Source organism: Brassica rapa, chromosome A05 (assembly GCF_000309985.2).
Source record: "Brassica rapa cultivar Chiifu-401-42 chromosome A05, CAAS_Brap_v3.01, whole genome shotgun sequence".
NCBI lineage: Eukaryota > Viridiplantae > Streptophyta > Magnoliopsida > Brassicales > Brassicaceae > Brassica > Brassica rapa.
The window spans coordinates 15,047,840-15,054,524 of record NC_024799.2 but is presented as its reverse complement, the minus strand read 5'-3'; the positions used below and the strand labels follow the sequence as shown (position 1 = coordinate 15,054,524).

Sequence of the window (6,685 nt, the reverse complement as noted above, 5' to 3'; positions counted from 1 at the left end):
TTCCAAAGATAAAACCTCCGGATCCCTAAAAATACATTCGGACCTTGTACCCCCAGAGCTAAGTTCTCAATTCCGAACTTACGGGAAAGAAGGAAACAGGGTTTGCAGGAAAATAAATTTGTTACGAAAAAGCATTGTTCCAAAGGAGAATCAAGAAAGGCAACAAGAAGCCATTATTCAAAGAAAAACAAATTCGACAGAAAGCAACAAACATCTAGAACGATGGACCAGCTGAAACTCCAGACACCGCAGCAGACCTCGAACCTACTCAAGGGCACCCTCCAAAGTGATGATCAGATCCTTCAGAACAAAGCAGATACCGACGATATTCTTCTTCGACCCATCGTTATGTTCTTCCTTCCAGCCATTGCTTCATAAGCTCCCATCTGACCGAAGCTCTCACCTGCCAAATCAATAAGTCACGCTGAGCTGCCATATCTTGCACCCGGTTACGAAGAAGAAACAACTCAGTAAGAAGCCTCTGTCGAACGCCCATCAGCGGTGCATATCCAGTCACGGTCCTGGAAGGGAGCGGTCTAATCCTACTGGCTGGCGATGTTGCCCTAGTCAAACGAGGTGGGGGGGGGGAGCATAGAAGGGGCGTCTTCTTCGCGTTCCAGCTTGCTGATATTCGTCATAAAGGACAGGAGCATGGAGTCTCGCAAAATTCCCTGAGAAGTAAAAAGTGAAGAGATGAGACCCTACCAAGGCGAGATTCTACTAAGAGGCAGAAATTTACCCCAAAGACGACTATGATGCAGGACCTCCTTGCTCATTACTGCTGGGGTCAAAAACGGTTACGACAAAGTGAATATCCAAACTTCCGCAAAAACTAGTGTGAGTATCTTTATGCGATAATTATGCTTGGTAAAAAAAAGGAAATGTCACGACACATGATCTCGAGATAAAACCTTGTTCAAGTCTCGGTTGGATCAAAAACAAGCTGTCCTAAGGTAACGGAAACGTATCTAAACCAGCCACGGATAAGTTCGAGTGTCACGATCGGAACACAGACAAGCCAAGCTCAGTCACTACGCAACAACCGAACATGCACACTGCCCGGTCACTACGTAGCGACCGAGCGCGCATTCCGCTCGGTCGCTACGTAGCGACCGAGCTCGAGCCAAGCTGGATCGGTGTCCGAAACGTCGAATACGACACAAATCCATGCATTCTCGTCTACTCTTTGATGCTATCTCCCGAAGACCATAGCAAACCCATTTCATGTTTCTCGACATTTGAAGTCATCAATCGAACTTTACGATAAAAACCACGAAAAGTTTGTTTTTATCGAAAGAAGCCGTAATAAACGCTTCAGGCCAAAAGACGGCCCGAAGGGACCTAAGACATGACTCGAAGCCCACCTTACGATTTCTTAACCAAAAGCCCGCAAACCGTGGGACGGTTTATGGTTGGTTCGCCAGGAAAGATAAATGTCAAGTTTCCGCGGATAAATACGAAGTTTTGGAAGATAATTACGAAGATCAGGAAAAATGGAATATCTTCATTTTTTTGTCTACGACAGTTTAAGGGCAGAAGGGGAAAAGCGTAAACCGACCTAGGAGCGAGTATATAAGGAGTCCTAGGCGAGAGGCATGGGGGAGAAATTTTTCAGAGCAAACTTAGCACTTAGAGCAATTAGGCAACTTTCCGTTTTTGTTATTTCGAGCTGCGACTCAACTAGGTTTTGCAGTCTTAGGTTGTTAGAACTAGGGATCTCGCCGACAGCTCTCATAACTGAGGTTTCTACCTTGGTGTAACGCTCATACGCGAATTCGAAATAAGACCCCTTTTGCTCCTTTTACGATTTCTTATATTTTCATTGCTGTTATCTTGTGTTTTGATTGCTTGGTGAGTTGTATTAGCAGATATCCGGGACCTCTGGAAAACTAGGGTTCTCCTACTTTCCTAATTTAAACAAAAATCGACAGTGCGAATTTCGATTCCCACAGTTTGGCGCAAAAAGGAGAGGAGGTACAGATCAATCTGACTCTCAACCACATCACGCTCAACCAGACATGTCAACTAACGACGCGGACAACATGCAAACTCCTCTCAATGGAGGAAGCGGCACTGATCTCCACACTCCAGCAGCGGACGTCTCCGCGGCCAACGCACCAGCCAACGCCGCGACGCTCGAGGAGTTTAAAAAGATGTTTGCCACCTATGAAAAAAGGTCGGAAGAACAGGATAAGCTTGTGAACACCTTGACCAAGCAGGTCGAAACCTTAACGGCAAGGACTCGAGCAATCCGTCCCCGTGGAACCATGAAAGTTCGCGGGAAACGACTCGACTTCGCAACCACACTCGACAGGCCTGGAACGTCGCGGGAACGACCCTCGGGCCAAAACCCTAGCGAAAAATCCCCTGCCGAAAAAGGAACACTGAGAGTCCTCCACCTCCCACGAAGGACTCGGAGGTTAATGAAGTCGAGCATGTCGACTTGGATCCCAGCGACATCACCAACGATACCGAGGAGGACGCCGACAAACATCCAAGAAGGACCAAAAGCCGATCTGCACGGGAAAGCTCTCCGCTCGATAAGCCAATGACGGAAGAGGAGGAAATCCTCTATTGGAACGAACAAGAAGAGCTGGCTGAAAAGAAAACCGAGAGCACTCGCAGCAAACGCCGACAAGCTCGGAAATCTGCTGACGAGACATCGGACATTCGCGATCTTCGCGATTACATCACCAAAACTGCAGCCAAAGTAAGGGAAATCCCAGATCCATCAGGCTACCAGTGCTGTCCCTGAGATCGACAGATTGCTCGAGGGGGCTCGGAAGACACCCTTCACCGCTCGCATCTCCGATATGAGGGTTTCTGATCCGGAAAAAATCAAAGTACCAAAGTATGATGGAACGACTGATCCTAAGGCGCACCTTCAGGCTTTCCACATCATGATGAGAAGGGCTATATCAGAATTTGCAGCGCTCGAGTGGTTCGCACGCCTTAAGCGAAACTCTATCGGAAGTTTCCGACAGCTCGCATCGGAATTTCTCAAGCAATACTCTATGTTCATAGATAGGGAAACGTCTGATGCCGACCTCTGGAGTTTGTCCCAGAGGGAGGACGAACCCCTCCGCGAGTTCATAAGCCGGTTCAAGCTGGTGATGTCCAGGGTCAGCGGGATAAACAACAAAGTGGCCATTGACGCGTTCAGAAAGACGACCTGATACAAGTCGAAATTCATAAAATGGATAACCCTCGACAAACCCGGACGATCCAAGACACCCTCCACAAGGCAATGGACTACATCATAATCGAAGAGGAAACGAAAGTCTTGTCGCAAAAGCATAAGTCGACGAGACCATCCTCGAAAGATGTAGATCCAAAAACGAAGAAGAAAAACTCTCGTAACGACAAGTACGCCCATCACGAGGGGGAAGAACTTCAAGGGGCGCACAATTACGCGATCAGTTCAGATCAAGGTCAAACCACAGGGAATATGATATACCTTGGATTTGACCCATTTTTATCCATGGTATATTATTATTTTACTATATATATATGTATGTTTTCTACTCTTCTAGGTATGTTTTTAGGTTCAGGTGCATTTCGAAGTAAAGTTATGACTTTAGAGAATTTTGGAGCATAAAGAACATTTCACCCGAGCTGACCACTTAGAGGTCGACGAGAGGAAAAATAATCGATCGATGCGCATCAGTGCTGACGATCGATATCAGGAAATGCCTCGACAGATGAAGATCAATATCGATCGATGTACACAAGTACCGTCGATCGATGTCGAGACACCAGACGCGACATTTTGGATTCAGCAGACTTAAAGACCAAGGCCAAGCCAAATTACCAAAATGCCCTGACGAGTTTTTAACCTAGTAGAATATATACTGCCTAAGTGTTTGACGGCAGAGAGAGCTTTTTCTTTTCTAGACCTAGTTTTGTTACAAGTTTCATTTGGAGAGAAGATCACTTGTGATTGGAACTCCTTGTTTCATTTTCTTATCATCTATTCTATGAGTTTCTATTTATCTATTGATATGAATTGCTTTGCTATGTCTGAGTAGTTCAACTGTTAGATCCAGGGTTCAGATAGGTTTGTGGGATTAGCCCCAAACTATAGATCTGCCTTGTTGTGATATTCATGATAGATTTGTATTCATTGCTTGTTTTAGCCTAGCTAACTAGAACTTGATCATAGGATTGCATATTCAAGCACCCTTGTTATCCCATCCTGACATCTATCTATCATATTAGGATTGCTAGTGAGGGCTAACCGCCAATTTAGAATCTTAGTAGAGCATTTTCATACTCGCGCATAGGCCTGGCTAGAACCCGTCGATCGATGTCCTCAACTGACAATCGATCGATGTTGGCAAACGTGTATCGGTCGACGTCTTAATAGACTATCGATCGACACTCTCTTGTGTCTGCATCTAACCGGTGAGACACAAGATCTAGTCTGTTAACCAGTGGTACATGCGACAGCTGATCACTGAGTTAAGCGAATGAGCTCTAATATATCATGCATGCAACAGTTAGGCATCTATAGGAATTATAATCTCCAACACCTGAATAGTGGCCCTGCATCTAATATCATTTCCAACCTAAGTTACATTTATCATTTACTCGCTAGTTACTATTGCTATTTTATTTAAAACATTACAACCTTTAGAATTAATAAACACTAGATTTAATTGTTCTCTAGCTCCTTGTGGATTCGATCCCTAAGTACTACATCTGAACCTCTTTTTTATGAGAGTAACACTCCTTATGGTAATTTGAGTGGTATCAAATTTGGCGCCGTTGCCGGGGAGCTTTGATCGTCATTAGATTTAGTTTTATTAATTCTAATTCTTTTCTTTACCCCCTTTTCTAATAATCTTTCTTTTTCTTGTCTTTTCAGGTGCATGCCCAGCGGTACCAGAAGCAACAAGGAGAAAGACTTGCTGTTCTCAGACGATCATGCTCATTTGGAACGCACCATCCGTAGAGGTCAACGTTCCACATCGCTCGACGCAACCACTTCGTCGTTGATCAATACGCACAACCAACCGTCGACCGACACCAGACCGTCATCGTCGATCGATCCAAATCGTTCGACAACGATCGATACTACACCGCGTACGTCGATCGATACCATGTCGTCAAAAATGGTAAACATTATTATTCTAACTCAGGATGAGAATGGAAACCTGTATGACCAGGCCGGTCATCTGCGTAATGCAACAGGTCAGAAAATAGATGCTCAGGGAACTGTAATCCCTGATGCTGATGCTACAGGAGCTGCTCAACCTGTAGATGAGGACACTCGATCGAAACCACTGGCCGACTACAATCGCCCAGATGAGTACTATTCCAACAGATCAGCGATTCGACTTCCGGAGATCCAGAAGCAGAATTTCGAGCTGAAGCCTCAATACTACACTCTCGTGTCATAGATACCCTACTCTGGGTTACCGCACGAGCATCCATGGACCATTTGGAACGGTTCGAGGATCTAATCGCTGCCATTCGGATGGAAGGAGTCCCCGAAGATTACCTGCTGTGCAAGCTCTTCAGATACACGCTGAATGGAGAAGAGATGCACTGGCTTAGGCAGCAACCCACAGGATCTTTAACATCCTGGAGCGACATCAAGAATGCTTTCTTACGAAACTTCTTCGATGAGGCGTGCGCTGAAGAACTTCGGAACAAAATTTCCACATTCTCGCAGAAGGCTGGAGAGTCCTTCAAAGATGCGTGGATTAGATTTAGGTTTTTCCAGCGAGACTGTCCACACCCCGGATTTAATGAAGTGCAGCTGCTAAGCACTTTCTTCCGAGGTCTCGCCTTACAGTATCAAATGGCTCTTGATACGGCGAGTGAAGGAAATTTCACTACTCAGAATCCGTTGGAAGCTGTGAGACTTATCGAAAACCTTGCTAACAGCAGCATCACCAAAAACACTGACTCTGAACGGAAGAAGTCTGTAGCCTCTATCGGGAAGGAACAGATGGACGAAGGAAGAGCTAAGTTAGATGTGGTGCACGAGCTACTTAGTTAGCAAGTTTGTTCAGCTGAAGGAGAAGTAGCAGATACAGAAGGAGAAGAAGATGTGAACTACATCTGAGGTACCGGATTCCAAAAATTTGGAAACCAGGGCGGAAACAGAAATTTCTTTGGAAATGGCCAAAGAAGTAACCAAAGTTCACAATTTCAAAAACCCTTCAACAACAGCAAGAGCTACTCGAACTCTTACTATCAAAATCCACCACCCCAAACTCAGGAAAGCAAGATTGAAGAAATGCTTGATCGAGTACTGTTGGGACAACAACAAATCACCGTGGATTTCAACGGTAAGATAGACTCTGCCTAAAACAATCTGAACACCAAAATCGAGACCTTAGGGACTCAGGTGAGAAAACTTGAAACCCAAGTAATTCAGACGGGCGAGACTATTAAGAGGCAAAAAGCTTTCGCTAGAGAAGCAGGAACCGACAAAGGGAAACACCACGTAAATGCCATCATAGATGATGAATTCTGGCAAGTGGTGAGAAATTAAAACCTTGAGGAAGGAGATTTCGAAATCGAAAGCTCCATGAGTCTCGGCGGATCCCAATGGTGTCGACCGATGTCGATGAACTCGCATCGATCGACAGACCATGATGAAGATCGATGGACGGATTACTCCAGTCATCGATCGACGTCGTCTGCCAATTCGACTGAATGCAATGCGGTTCGA

General features: G+C 45.3%; 1 non-coding gene across 1 annotated transcript; it reads right to left on the bottom strand.

Moving 5' to 3' along the window:
• Positions 1-5,645: 5,645 nt before the first annotated feature.
• LOC117134487 lies at positions 5,646-5,751 on the bottom strand. Its single transcript, XR_004458672.1, has one exon. It is a non-coding gene; the product is annotated as a small nucleolar RNA R71 (small nucleolar RNA).
• Between the last annotated feature and the right edge of the window lie 934 nt (positions 5,752-6,685).